The following is a 15,646-nucleotide window of genomic DNA, read 5'->3' as shown; positions in this document are numbered from 1 at the left end:
TACTCATTTCTGTAATAATCAACTTGAGAAAGTTCTTAAAAGATATGGAGTAACTCATAAAATCTCCACCGCATATCATCCACAAACAAGTGGACAAGTTGAAAATACCAACCGAGCTTTAAAACGTATTCTAGAGAAAACCGTAGGATCAAATCCAAAGGAATGGTCCATTAAATTGGAGGATGCACTCTGGGCTTTTAGAACAGCCTACAAAACTCCAATTGGAACCACACCTTTTAGACTTGTTTATGGAAAAGCATGTCATCTTCCAGTAGAAATTGAACACAAAGCATTTTGGGCTTTGAAGACATGTAATCTTGATTTACATGAAGCCGGACGTCTACGATTAAGTCAACTAAACGAATTAGAAGAATTAAGACATGAAGCATACGAAAATTCGTTAATCTATAAAGAAAGAACGAAGAAATGGCATGATAAAAGAATCAGAAATTCAAAAGAATTTAAAGAAGGAGACAGAGTTCTTCTTTTCAATTCACGATTCAAGCTATTTCCTGGAAAATTGAAATCAAGATGGTCTGGACCATTCATAGTCAAAAGAGTTTTCCCATACGGAACGATAGAATTAATAAATTCAAATGGGATTGAATTTAAAGTTAATGGTCACAGAGTTAAACATTACATACATGGTCCGATGGAAGTCGACAACGAAGTTAATCACAATTTCAATACCACAGCTAACTAAGTGTGAGGAGAATCAAGTCTTTAAAGGATAATATATATTTCTGTTAGAGTTAGATTGTCTGTTTTCGTGTAGTTCTCGAAAATGGAACACGTATGGTCTTTCCCTAGCAGACCCTAAAGAACTAGTCTTCTCCCCCCATTCTGAATTTTTATTTTTTTTAGGTTTTTACGAAATGAAGACTGCCTGTGAACTAAACCATGGTCTAATGCTACACGCTTTGATCACTAAACGTAATAATGACATACTCCCGAGTGAAATAGTATCAGTAATCAGAGAAAGAATGGACGGAGTTAGAAAAGGATCCAGATGCGAAGATAATAAGTTACAATTTGGTAAAGGAAAATCAAAATCCGCAGCGAAAAGAAGAGCACGACACCTAGAAAAATGTCACAAATGCGGAAAATGGTCACATGGAGGTAAATGTTCAAATAATCAAACCTATTCAAATACCGAATTTGTTACTTTATGCAGAGACGGACCGTTCATATGTTTAGAAGAAAAGACAATGAATGCTCGAGGTTACGCCTATGCAGCCATGGAAAACCAATTAAACCGACTATCTTATGAATATAATAGATCATATAACTAAGAAATCTATTTCACAGGTATGTCTGTACAGTTTTTATTTTTATTTTTATTTTTAACCTTTTGATAATAAACGCTAATTTGTTCGTTAAAAAGTATTAAATTGGTATTAAATAAAATTAGGTTTGGCGACCGAAATTATTGATATCATTCAAAAATTTATTACATCACTGCGAAATTTAACGTTTATTCTTAAGGTATAAATATCTTTAATCAATCAACGAAAAATATTTCAAAAATTCGTCATGAGTTAAATTAGGTCTTGGAACCGAAATTACTTTACCGAAAAGAGGGGCGCATATTTTTGATAATATTTGATTGATTAAAGTGGGATAAAAAGACAAAAAGATTTTTAATTTTATTTTTACCATGTTTTTAATCTTAATATTTAAATCTTAAATTAATATTGTAAACTTTGTAAAAACAATATATTTAAAATTGTAAATATTTGAAAAATTAATATAAGTTTGATATGAATTTATAAATTTTTAAATTAAGTTTGGTGTGAATTTTTAATTTTTAAAATACGAAATTTTAATTTTATGCATTTAAAATTTTAAGTTTGGTGTGAATTTTTAATTTTTAATATTAATTTTGAATTTTATATTTATGTTGTGTGAATTTAAAAACAAAAATTTACTTTATCTCATTAAGTTAAGAATATGATTTTTAAAATTCGTCGTAAGTTGAAGACTAGGTCTTTGAACCGAAATTGCTTTACCCGAGGGAGGGACGAGAACTTTTATTATCATTATTTTTAATCTTATTGATTTAAAGTATGCCAAAAACATTGAAAAAACCCAAAAATCTTAGCTTTTAAAACAATCGCTACAAAAAAAAAAAAAAAAAAAAAAAAAAAAAAAAAAAAAACTCCGCGACTCGCGGAGTTTTCAGTGAAAACCTCCGCGACTCGCGGAGGGTCCAAAACCCACGAAAATCATCCCAAAAACTCGATTTTTCACCGTTAATCTTCAAATTTTTCACTACAATCATGTTGAGGAGGATCTTATCTAAGAATTACTCAAGAAAACAGGTACAATTACACCCCAAATCACCTTTAAATCCGAATTTTAGTGTGTTCTTGAGCATATTTTCATAATTTGAATTTTGTTAATTTTTAGTGTAATTAGTGTTAAATTGTTAGTATATTATGCATGTATAACCTAGATTGATGCTTGTTAACATGATTTGAAGCCAAAAACTTCAAAATCTTTAGAATCTAGGGTTTGTGTTCTTGAGCAATTTGGGGCTTTTTGATATAAACAGGTTATGGCCGATTTTTGTCATGAATTGTTGCTAAATTGAGTAGTATAACATGTCTAGGTAGTTAAATGATCCAAACTTTGAGCCTAAACATGATTTTGAGAATTAAAGTGGACTTTTTCAAGTCCAAAATTCATGAACTTGATTTTTGAAAGATAATGCCATTTGAGACTTGTTTATTTGCTAGTAATGATTATTTTGACATGTTATTTGAGTTGAATGCTTATGAACTTGGCGAAAATTTTCGTATATGCTTATTTGAAAAAGTGTAGATTTGATAAAAATGTGAAAATGAGCTTAAGTTTGATATAAATTGATAATGTCATTGTAATTATTTTGATTAATGATTTTGCTGACACTAATGCATATTTGGATGCACAAAATTTGTGTTTGATGTGTTTTGCAGAATGAAAGGGGTGAATCTTCATCCCAAGCCCGCCATGCTCCTGCTGAGAACTTGGAACAACAGGAGGTAGATAACTACTACAGGCAGGATGTACCTCATCCAGTTATGACCTTTTCAGATATGCACTTGGAACAGTTGCACCCGAACCTGCGATTTGACAGACTTTGGATAGATTATCCAAAATATCAACGGGGTTTGCATACTCTTCACTCTAAGGTTGTTGAGGTACCAAGGGTCATAGAATGGGGACCCTTGGAAGCTGTAGAATTGGCCGGGCCAATTAGGGAATTACTGGTACAGAGGTATGGTAATTCTTCTTTCAATGACTGGATATGTTTATTCACCATACGCAGACCTGTATATAAAGTATGGTGTGAAGAGTTGTTATGTAGTATAGAGTTGAATGATCGGGTAGCTAGTTTAACCGATCGTTCTTTTATTAGATTTTTGTTAGGCGGTTCGATGCGCCACATGTCTTTACTGGACATGGCTCAGGCTTTACGTATATACACGCCTGAGGAATTAGCGTCTGCCGATTGTAGAGGATTGATACTAAACGGTAGGAAAATAGATGAAAATTTTGATACACACGGTGTGTGGAGTCAAATGACAAGCCATCACCGTTTCAAAGGAGGAAACTACTCTTATTTGGATATAGATAGAGCCGAATTAAGAGTAATACATAGGTTTTTAGCTAACTCGATTACACAAAGGGGTAAAAACAAAGAAAAGGTAAATGAACAAGATTTGTTTTACCATATGTGTATTCGAGACCCACACAGCGCTGTAAGTATACCATATTGTGTGGGTTATTATTTATCAGCTATGGTTCGAGGGATGCGTCCACATAGCATAATAGGAGGTGGTATTTTTATTACTTTGATTGGTGAATATCTCGGTGTGGATATAAGTCGGGGGGGATTATTAGTAGAAGAGCCGGAACCCCGCGACACTATAGGTTTAAATGTATACCATGGTGCGAAAGTGTTGAAGCGGCGAAATAACGCCGCAGTACGATACAATGGTAGACATCCACAGGTAGAGAGAAACCAGGAACAAGGTAATGTAGGAGGGGGGAATGAGATGCATAGGTTTATAGCTTCTCAGGAATACGAAAATGCTAGACAGAGAGCATTTGAAGATTGGCAAGTTCATCAGAACCAGATCATAGCGCATTGCCAACATATAGGTAGAAACTATATTCCTACACCGAAACCCGTCTTCCCTCCTTGGTCGATAGAGATGCAGCCACCATATCCTACGTATGACCCTGCCGAAGCATTCTATAGCACTTATGGTTATGCGTGGAACCCCTATTGGTACCAATATCATCCTTAGTTTACTTATTTTATTTTTTATTATTTTGTAATTTGTAATTATTGATACATTTAATATTTTTGTTTATATTGTAATCATTTTTATAATTTCTAACTTTTATTCTTAGATTTCAATAATTTTTGAATGTGGGGTAATAAACCAAACTTCAAAAATATGTATATATGTTTGCAGTTTATCTTATGTACACAACAGGGTAAAACAACGCGTTTTCAAAGACTGGCATTAAGTTCAGCAAAAGAAAGTAATTTTGACGACAATGATGCAACATGTATGTGAAATAACAACAAGACGGAATGAACAAATGACGTGCACCATTTATCATTCAGCAAACAAACGCCAATATATTTGGAAACTTTGGTAAAAATTTAATCATTTTCACACAAATCACCCTCAATAATTTAAATTGTTACTGATTTCTTGCAAATGAGGGCATTGCAAGATCTTAAGTGTGGGAAGGGGTTAAATTCTTTCGGATTTTAAAATTTTTATATTAAACACTTGGTTACCATTAAAAATACTAGTAAAGCAGTAGTTGTATTAGAATCTAGTGCTCTCTGATAAAAAAGAAACAGCCCTAGTCTTATATACTGACTACCCAATTCTAGTAAAATTTTTCAAAATTTTCAATTAAATGAATTCAAATCATGTTTATACATATTTATGAACGATAAAACTAGGTTTTAACACCGAAATTATTGTTACCTAGGAAAGGACATAAATTGAGAAACAAACTAAAATGTTAAAATTCATTTAAAATGGAATAGAGGACGATAAAAAGAAAAATAAAAAGCCAAGTGTGGGAAAATTTACCAAGTTATTTTAAACATATGCCACATATATTTGTAACAAATAACTGAAAATACTTTTGCTTTGAACTAAACTAAACTGTTTTACCCAATGAAAGAAAAGAAGAGATGGATCTACACGATGAATCAATTCCATCATTAAAAGGAAGTAAAGTCTTCCGAAAAAGACACGCGCTTCTTGATTTAGGTCATGAAGTTGTCGTTCAGACCAGCTGTAGGTTGACGAAAAATCTAGAAAAGTCATCACTAAAATCAGCAGGAAATCCACGGACCTCAGCATTAAACAGGGTCGCCAAGTGGTCAGATTTATCCTAACCATGAGAAGGATTTATCTCGTACAATGGGGGGGCACCATGCAAATTAGCTGGATAAGACTAATGAATCAGATCCCCAGAAAGGATAATCTCCTTAAAGATTAAAAATCAGCTTTTAAGACTGATATTACTCAATCCTAGAGATTGACCTTAAAGATTGAGAATTCAAACTCATGGAATTCAATGATATCTAAACTCGAGCTTAAACGAAAAAATATTTTGATCAAAATTATAAACCGATTTGTTTTCTGAAAACCCTATTTTCAATGCGTTCATTACCATTGAACGTAAAATCCTAGGAATTCACCTGGAATTCATTAGGTCACCTGAATCAAATCGGGTGTCAACCGTAAGAACGGTGGTTGCATAGCATGGTCAAAGACAGGACCTTGTGCCAGACCGACAAATTATAAGGGTGAGCTTTACTATTGCTCCTACCAAGGATAGTAATTGCGTCCGACACGTTATAGACCATAATCAAAAGCATGTCACGGGACATTGCCTTAAACAGTTGCTTGTTCAACGCTTTCCTTTACAACCGGACGGTAGTTTACCGAAAGGTAATATACGGGACAAGTAAACTGGACGTGTTGCTTTCCAAATACAAGGTTAGCAAGTGGGTGACACAAAACCGCAAGTTTTGAGCTAAAATTTTCAATTCTGAAACCCACCAAACCCACAAAAATATTTTGCAAACACCGGTAAAGGGTTATTCCGGAAAACTTATCTAGGGTAAAAACTAGATTTAATTTTCAAAAGATCAAATGTTTTCATAAAGATCCAATTTCCTTAATGGATCTAAATTTTTATAGTCATGTGGGACTGTAAACCATATCGTTACTACCATTGTTTATACCGCCGTATAGAAATCACTGATGTACAAAGTGTGAAGAATAAAAAAGTGATTCTAGTATTTCAAGACAATATTTCTTGAGGACAAGCAACGCTCAAGTGTGGGAATATTTGATAATGCTAAAAACGAACATATATTTCATAGCATTATTCCTCAAGAAAGACAAGCTTTTAGTTGCAATTGTTCTATTTACAAGTGATATTCGTTTAAATAATAAAAGGTGAAGACAAAAGACAGATTCGACGAATTGAAGACGCAAACGACCAAAAAGCTCAAAAGTACAAAAGACAATCAAAAAGGTTCCAATTATTGATAAGAAACGTCTCGAAATCACAAGAGTACAAGATTCAAAACGCAAAGTACAAGATATTAAATTGTACGCAAGGACGTTCGAAAATCCGGAACCGGGACCAGAGTCAACTCTTAACGCTCGACGCAACGGACTAAAAATTACAAGTTAACTATATATATAAATATAATATAATATATAATTAATTATATTAATTATATATATATTATATATATATATTTAAAACCGTCGGCAGCAGGAAACTCCAAGGGTGAAAACTGAAAATACCTCTCCGCGACTCGCGGAGTTTTAAGGCTATTTGGCCGCGAGTCGCGGAGCCCCAAATATCACTTCTGGCTATAAAGCCAACCGAATTCTGATCGAATTTGTCATCTTATTTTTCTCAATCTCTCTCAATATATACGTAATATATATATATTTATATTTTAATTTTAATTTTAATTATAAATTCTAATAATAAGGGTATGTTAGCGAATGTTGTAAGGGTGTAAGTCGAAATTCTGTCCGTGTAACGCTACGCTATTTTTAATCATTGTAAGTTATGTTCAACCTTTTTATATTAATGTCTCGTAGCTAAGTTATTATTATGCTTATTTAAAACGAAGTAATCATGATGTTGGGCTAATTACTAAAATTGGGTAGTTGGGCTTTGTACCATAATTGGGGTTTGGACAAAAGAACGACACTTGTGGAAATTAGACTATGGGCTATTAATGGGCTTTATATTTGTTTAACTAAATGAAAGTTTGTTAATGTTAATATAAAGATTTACAATTGGGCGTCCCTATAAATTACCATATACACTCGATCGGACACGATGGGCGGGGTATTTATATGTACGAATAATCGTTCATTTAACCGGACACGGGAATGGATTAATAGCCACTAGAATAATCAAAACAGGGGTGAAATTACATTCAAGGGTAATTGGTGTAATTGTTAACAAAGTAGTAAAACCTTGGTTTACACGCAGTCGATAACCTGGTGTATTCATTAAACAAAGTATTAAAACCTTGTTACAATTCGAATCCCCAATTAGTTGGAATATTTATCTTCGGGTATAATAATAATTTGACAAGGACACTTGCAATTTATATTTATGACTGATGGACTGTTATGGACAAAAACCAGACGGACATATTGAATAATCCAGGACAAAGGACAATTAACCCATGGGCATAAAACTAAAACCAACACGTCAAACATCATGATTACGGAAGTTTAAATAAGCATAATTCTTTTATATCATATTTTATTTCCTTTATTTTATATTTAATTGCACTTCTAATTATCGCACTTTTATTTATTGTTATTTCATTTTATCGCACTTTTAATTATCGTACTTTTTAATTATCGCAATTTAATTTTTATCGCATTTTTATTATTCGCAATTTCATTATCGTTATTTACTTTACGCTTTAATTTAAAGTCTTGTATTTATTTTATATTTTACATTAGGTTTTAACTGCGACTAAAGTTTTAAAATCGACAAACCGGTCATTAAACGGTAAAAACCCCCCTTTATAATAATAATATTACTTATATATATATTTGTATTTTTATAAAAGTAAACTAATATAGCGTTGAGCTTTGTTTAAAGATTTCCCTGTGGAACGAACCGGACTTACTAAAAACTACACTACTGTACGATTAGGTACACTGCCTATAAGTGTTGTAGCAAGGTTTAAGTATATCCATTCTATAAATAAATAAATATCTTGTGTAAAATTGTATCGTATTTAATAGTATTTCCTAGTAAAATATAAGCTATTTTATATACACCTCGTTCGACATCAATGTGATAACAAGTTCTAAGCCAGACATCTATCACATAACAACTAGTAAATTAATATCACATAATATTTACATATTAATTTTTAACCAACAATGATAAGCAATATTTTTCGAAATCAAACACGGTCAAAGTCCAGACTCACTAATGCATCCTAACAAACTCGATAAGACACACTAATGCAAATTTTCTGGTTCTCTAAGACCAACGCTCTGATACCACATGTCATAACCCGACCTTAACCATAATGACGAATACAATAACATATGATTTCATTGTGAGGTATTGACCTCTATATGCGACATTTTTCAAAAACTGCATTCGTTTTACAATACAAACCATAGCTTTTATTACAAATACAAGGTTTAAACTACTTAATAATGATTATCGTTTAGCGATAATCTTAGACTTACAAAATTTACATGTGATAATAATAATACGACTTCCAACATATTTTACATTACAAATCCTCCAATATGCAGTTTTATTTTTGACACAAATATGCATACTCAAGATCTTGCTTAAATTCAACATGTTGCAGCGGAAGATTTTAGTTATCACCTGAGAATAAACATGCTTAAAACGTCAACATAAAGTTGGTGAGATATAGGTTTAATGCCGGCAGCGTTATAAATATAGACCACAAGATTTCATATATAAACGTTTTAATAAAAAAATTCTAAGTTGTTGAGCTCTTGATAACCATACTTAACATTTAATCAACGTCGCATATTCCCTTTATTATGAAATCTTACTACACCGTACCAAGTGTAGTCACCGAAACGAAGTACTGTGCAACCGTTGAATACTGGTCGTCCAGTCCGGTTGGGGTTGTCAGGCCCGATAGATCTATCAACTGGATTCGCGTTTACAATACCTCATGTAAATAATAGTTACCAAGTTACAGGGAAGTATGCCAGTGGTACAACTCAACGTAGAATATATATTTTTAATCACTTGTGTCCATAACGTAAATCATAAAATGCATGTATTCACATCCCGAAATATTTAGAGTTTAAAAGTGGGACTATATACTCACTTTTGCCTTGAAGGTATTTATCACGACTTGGTCTCCGATAGATATCACGAACCTAACCACATATATAATATATCAACATATTTTCTTTTTAAATAATCGTTACATATATATATATATATATATATATATATATATATATATATATATATATATATATATATATATATATACTTTTAATACTTTTAATATTTTCTTAGTCCGTAGTTAGCAGTCCGATGTTAGTGGTCCACAATTAGTTGCTTAAATAAAATAAATAAAGACCCCATCGTATTCGTATTGATCAGAATTAATCTTGACCCATGGTACCATGTTGTCAAGTGACGTGTTGCGTACATAAAGTACCGTGTTGTCAAATGACGTGTTGCGTACAATCATGAGGTCTTATGATTAATCTTCTCGTGTTGTTTACGGGTGGTCCTGAAATATATAAAATCAAATCATAAGTAAATATATATGAAATATCATATTAATTAGAAATATATGATTAATTTAATTTTTCTCCAAATATTTTCGTAGCTAAACTAGCTTCGGATACCCGATCTTGTTTTAGTCGTAGTTTCTTCATTACAACTCCATTTTTGTTGGTTCAACTTTCCACTTCCTTGGATCGAGTCAAATTTTAAGAATATGAACTGAAAATACCTTAGGTTGTATTCGAAATCACAGGTTATAGGTCAAACTTTGGTGAAACTTATGAAAGTGATCATTTTCCATCATAAAAACAACATTTAATGATCATTTTTCTAAAAATACTTACACTTTGAGTTAAACCATGAACTTTTTATGTGTTAACATATTCATAAGAAATATCATTTTTCCAGAACATGAACTTCCAATTCAAAGCTTAAGATGGTTTTTAATTATCCAACCCAAAACAGCCCCCGGTTGCACTCCGACGAAGTAGATTCAGTTTTTAAGATGTTCTTTGTAAAACCAAGTTATATCTTGTTAAGTTAGCATATCATTATGATATATTACAGGTCTTGAAGTGTTTTAAAAGTTAAGTTATAAGGATCTATTTAGTTTGCAAACAAGTTTGAAATCATTCAAACTATGTTCTTGTTGTTAAAATTTTACAACACAAAATAAGATAGCTATATAAATATGAATCGAATAAGGTTATGAACAAGGTTACTACCTCAAGTTACTTGGACAAAGTTACTGTAAAAGATGAGAAAAATCCTAGAACCAAAAGAGTGGTGGAGTTGGAACAAAAGGTTGGAAGTAAACTTGTATTTTTGGAAGGATTATTGAAGTTTTCTTGTAAGGAATTTATTGTGATGATTAAGGCTTGTTTTTGAAGCTAGATCTTCATGGTTATTTGCTGAGATTGTGAAGAACACTTAAGGTTCCTAAGAGTGTGTTTTTGGTTAGAGAAAATGTGTAGTAAAAATGAAATTGGAATGGAGTATAAATGGTGGTGAAAAGATGTATAAATTTGTAATATTGTGCAAAAGTCTTGTAATATGCCAAATTGATTAATCATGCATGCTAAGATCCAAAATTGGCTGACTCATGGCTGCTAATAAAGTGATTGTGATGTGTATATACTAATAGTAAATACGTATAGGAGCTGGGTATGATACGAGTACATATACTCTAGGTATACATGTAGAAATTTTGAGGAAACGGAACGAGAATTCAAATATAGCTATCTTTTGTAAATATACTTATATTGGTTTATGTATATAAGCCCTTTAAAAGTGATTAAATACATGTTTATACGATACTTGTATAAGTATTATAGGTTAAAGGTATATATGTCAAATAACATTACGTATAGTTATCATTTTGAAAACTTAAGTTAGTAGTCTCAAAGTATACTTATAACTTATTGTTATTAGTACACAATAAGATGTTAAACCATTCTTAGATCATGTTAAATATATATAAATACATATATATACACAAACGTATAATTATCGTTTGTTATATAGTTCGTGATATCATCGGTCAAATTGGACGGTCAAACGTTGTGTAAAACTCTTTTTAAAAACATAAATCTCAACAATTTAGATTACTTATCATGTTGGTAAGGTTTAATTTATGTAAATATTAATCTCATAGGTATAAAATGATAGGAAAAATCCGGGTCGTTACAAATCTAGTACTTAATTGGGAGAAATGCCATTTCATGGTCAAAGAAGGCATCGTTCTTGGTCATAAAATCTCAAAAGAAGGAATTGAAGTGGATAGAGCTAAAGTAGATGTAATTGCTAAACTTCTACATCCCACCAATGTTAGAGGAGTTAGGAGTTTTCTAGGGAATGCCGGTTTTTACCGACGTTTTATAAAAGATTTTTCTAAAATTGCCACTCCTATGAATAAACTCCTAGAAAAGGATGCTCCATTCATCTTTTTAGATGAATGTATCAAATCTTTTAATATTCTTAAAGAGAAACTCACTAATGCGCCGATCATGATAACTCCAAATTGGAATCTACCGTTTGAACTTATGTGCGATGCAAGTGATTTTGCAATGGGAGCCGTTTTAGGACAAAGGATTGAAAAACGATTTCAACCTATATATTATGCTAGTAAGACGTTACAAGGAGCACAAACAAATTACACAACTACTGAAAAAGAACTCCTTACTATTGTCTTTGCTTTTGACAAATTTCGTTCATACCTCGTTCTAGGTAAAACGGTGGTCTATACCGACCATTCTGCTCTTAGATACCTATTTTCGAAACAAGATGCCAAACCACGATTAATCCGTTGGATCTTACTCTTACACGAGTTCGATATTGAAATTCGAGACAAAAAGGGAGCAGAAAATCTCGCCGCTGATCATCTTTCTCGTCTTGAAAATCCTGAATTAGAAGTTCTAAATGAATCGGCCATACAAGACAACTTTCCTGATGAATATCTATTGAAGATAGATTATAATGAAATTCCATGGTTTGCAGACTATGCAAACTACTTAGTATGTGGATTCCTTGAAAAAGGATTATCGTACCAAAAACGAAAGAAATTCTTTAGTGATATAAAACACTATTTCTGGGAAGATCCACATTTGTTTAAAAGTTGTCCAGATGGAATAATACGCCGATGTGTATTCGGAAATGAAGCTAGTAAAATTTTAAACCATTGTCACACAGGACCAACAGGAGGGCATTATGGGCCTCAACTAACAGCAAGAAAAGTTTACGATGCTGGATTCTATTGGCCTACAATTTACAAAGACGCACACCTTTTTTGCAAATCCTGTGATGCTTATCAAAGGGCCGGAAAAATAAGTCAACGTGATGAAATGCCACAAAATGTCATTCAAGTATGTGAAGTATTTGACATTTGGGGTATTGACTTTATGGGTCCATTTCCAAAATCTCATAATAATCTCTATATTCTCGTAGCCATTGATTATGTATCTAAATGGGCGGAAGCACAAGCTCTCCCAACTAACGATGCACGAGTTGTAGTCAACTTTTTAAAATGTCTTTTTGCAAGTGATGTTTGAGCAGAGTGGTATACAAAATAGTAGTAATTTTAGCAGGAAAATACTATTAAATACGATACAATTTTACACAAGATATTTATTTATTACGATACACAAAATTGTATCGTATTTAATAGTATTTTCCTGCTAAAATTACTACTATTTTGTATACCACTCTGCTCAAACATCACTTGCAAAAAGACGTTTTAAAAAGTTGACTACAACTCGTGCATCGTTAGTTGGGAGAGCTTGTGCTTCCGCCCATTTAGATACATAATCAATGGCTACGAGAATATAGAGATTATTATGAGATTTTGGAAATGGACCCATAAAGTCAATACCCCAAATGTCAAATACTTCACATACTTGGATGACATTTTGTGGCATTTCATCACGTTGACTTATTTTTCCGGCCCTTTGACAAGCATCACAGGATTTGCAAAGAAGGTGTGCGTCTTTGTAAATTGTAGGCCAATAGAATCCAGCATCATAAACTTTTCTTGCTGTTAGTTGAGGCCCATAATGCCCTCCTGTTGGTCCTGTGTGACAATGGTTTAATATTTTACTAGTTTCATCTCCAAATACACATCGGCGTATTATTCCATCGGGACAACCTTTAAACAAATGTGGATCTTCCCAAAAATAGTGTTTTATATCACTGAAGAATTTCTTTCATTTTTGGTACGATAATCCTTTTTCAAGGAGTCCACAAACTAAGTAGTTTGCATAGTCTGCAAACCATGGAATTTCTTTATGATCCATCTTCAATAGATATTCATCAGGAAAGTTGTCTTGTATGGCCGATTCATTTAGAACTTCTAACTCAGGATTTTCAAGACGAGAAAGATGATCAGCGGCGAGATTTTCTGCTCCTCTTTTATCTCGGATTTCAATATCAAACTCTTGTAAGAGTAAGATCCAACGGATTAATCTTGGTTTAGCATCTTGTTTTGAAAATAGGTATCTAAGAGCAGAATGGTCGGTATAGACCACCGTTGAAAGGACCCGTTTATATACATTATAAACGATTCACAATAGTTGATTACATCGTGAGGTATTTGACCTCTATATGATACATGTTACAAACATTGCATTTGTTTTTAAAAGACAAACTTTCTTTACAACGAAAATTGACGGTATGCACACCATTTCATAATACATCCAACTATAATTGACTTAATAGTAATCTTGATGAACTCAATGACTTGAATGCAACGTCTTTCAAAATATGCCATGAATGACTCCAAGTAATATCCTTAAAATGAGCTAATGCACAGCGGAAGATTTCTTTAATACCTGAGAATAAACATGCTTTAAAGTGTCAACCAAAAGGTTGGTGAGTTCATAGGTTTATCATAACAAACATTTCAATATATTAATAGACCACAAGATTTTTGTTTATAAATATATGTACACACGCAAGTGTATAAAATTATTCTATAAGTTGTAGGCACCCGGTAACAAGCCTTAACGTTCATGTTTTACCCTCTGAAGTACACCAGATCAGGTGTGTTTAAAATAACCTCGAAGTACTAAAGCATCCCATAATCAGGATGGGGTTTGTCAGGCCCAATAGATCTATCTTTAAGATTCGCGCTTACCGTACATAGACAAGTAGTTTAATGTTACCAAGCTAAGGGTATATTTCTGGTTTAAACCCACATAGAATTAGTTTTAGTACTTGTGCCTATTTCGTAAAACATTTATAAAAACAGCGCATGTATTCTCAGTCCCAAAAATATATATAAAAGGGAGCAAATGAAACTCACAATACTGTATTTTGTAGTAAAAATACATATGACGTCATTGAACAAGTGCAATGTTGGCCTTGAATTCACGAACGTATCAATATTGAGATTCAATATTGCAGGAAACGTACGTAGATGCAACGGAGATGATAAACACTAGTTTGACTCACGAGAATACTCTCGATCAATACCCATAACCTCCATAGCTATAACCCATAATTTCCTTAGCTTTATCCCGTTTGAAAACTTATTTTGAAATCGTCTGAGTATAACTCCATCGTAGTATTTTATGTATACTAATAATATCATGAAATAATACAAAGAAAATATATATATATGTAATTCGATTGAGAGAGTTTAGAGAAATATATTTTCAAGTTTCTATGAAATAATGAAACCTGTTCAATTCTATTTATAATAGATTTTTGAATTATTAAAGTATGAATTATTAAAGTGAATTATTAAAGTATGAATTATTAAAGTGAATTATTAAAGTGAATTATTAAAGTATGAATTATTAAAGTGAATTATTAAAGTGAATTATTAAAGTATGAATTATTAAAGTGAATTATTAAAGTGAATTATTAAAGTATGAATTATTAAAGTGAATTATTAAAGTGAATTATTAAAGTATGAATTATTAAAGTGAATTATTAAAGTATGAATTATTAAAGTGAATTATTAAAGTATGAATTATTAAAGTTAAAGTAAAGTAAAAGTAAAAGTAAAGTAAAGGTAAAGTTAAAGTATAGTAAAAGTATAAAACTATATACGTATAATACGCGTATAAATATATATAATATTAATTTAAATCATTATATATATTTAATAAAATAAAATATAAATATCGTTATCTTTATCATATTGGTTAAGTAATGAGTTGTCAAAAGTGGTTCTAGATATTTATAAAAGATATATACATTTTAATAATAAAGTTCTTTTTAAATTGAAAACGTTTTTTGTACTTTTGAAACTAAATCAAATAAATATGATAATTTTGTTTTCCAAAACTAAATATAGTTAAGAATCATTTTGTTAAAAGGTTAAAAT

Source organism: Rutidosis leptorrhynchoides, chromosome 1, assembly GCF_046630445.1.
Source record: "Rutidosis leptorrhynchoides isolate AG116_Rl617_1_P2 chromosome 1, CSIRO_AGI_Rlap_v1, whole genome shotgun sequence".
NCBI classification, from domain to species: Eukaryota; Viridiplantae; Streptophyta; class Magnoliopsida; order Asterales; family Asteraceae; genus Rutidosis; species Rutidosis leptorrhynchoides.
The sequence above is the reverse complement of the archived record's forward strand: the minus strand, read 5'-3'. Positions refer to the sequence as shown.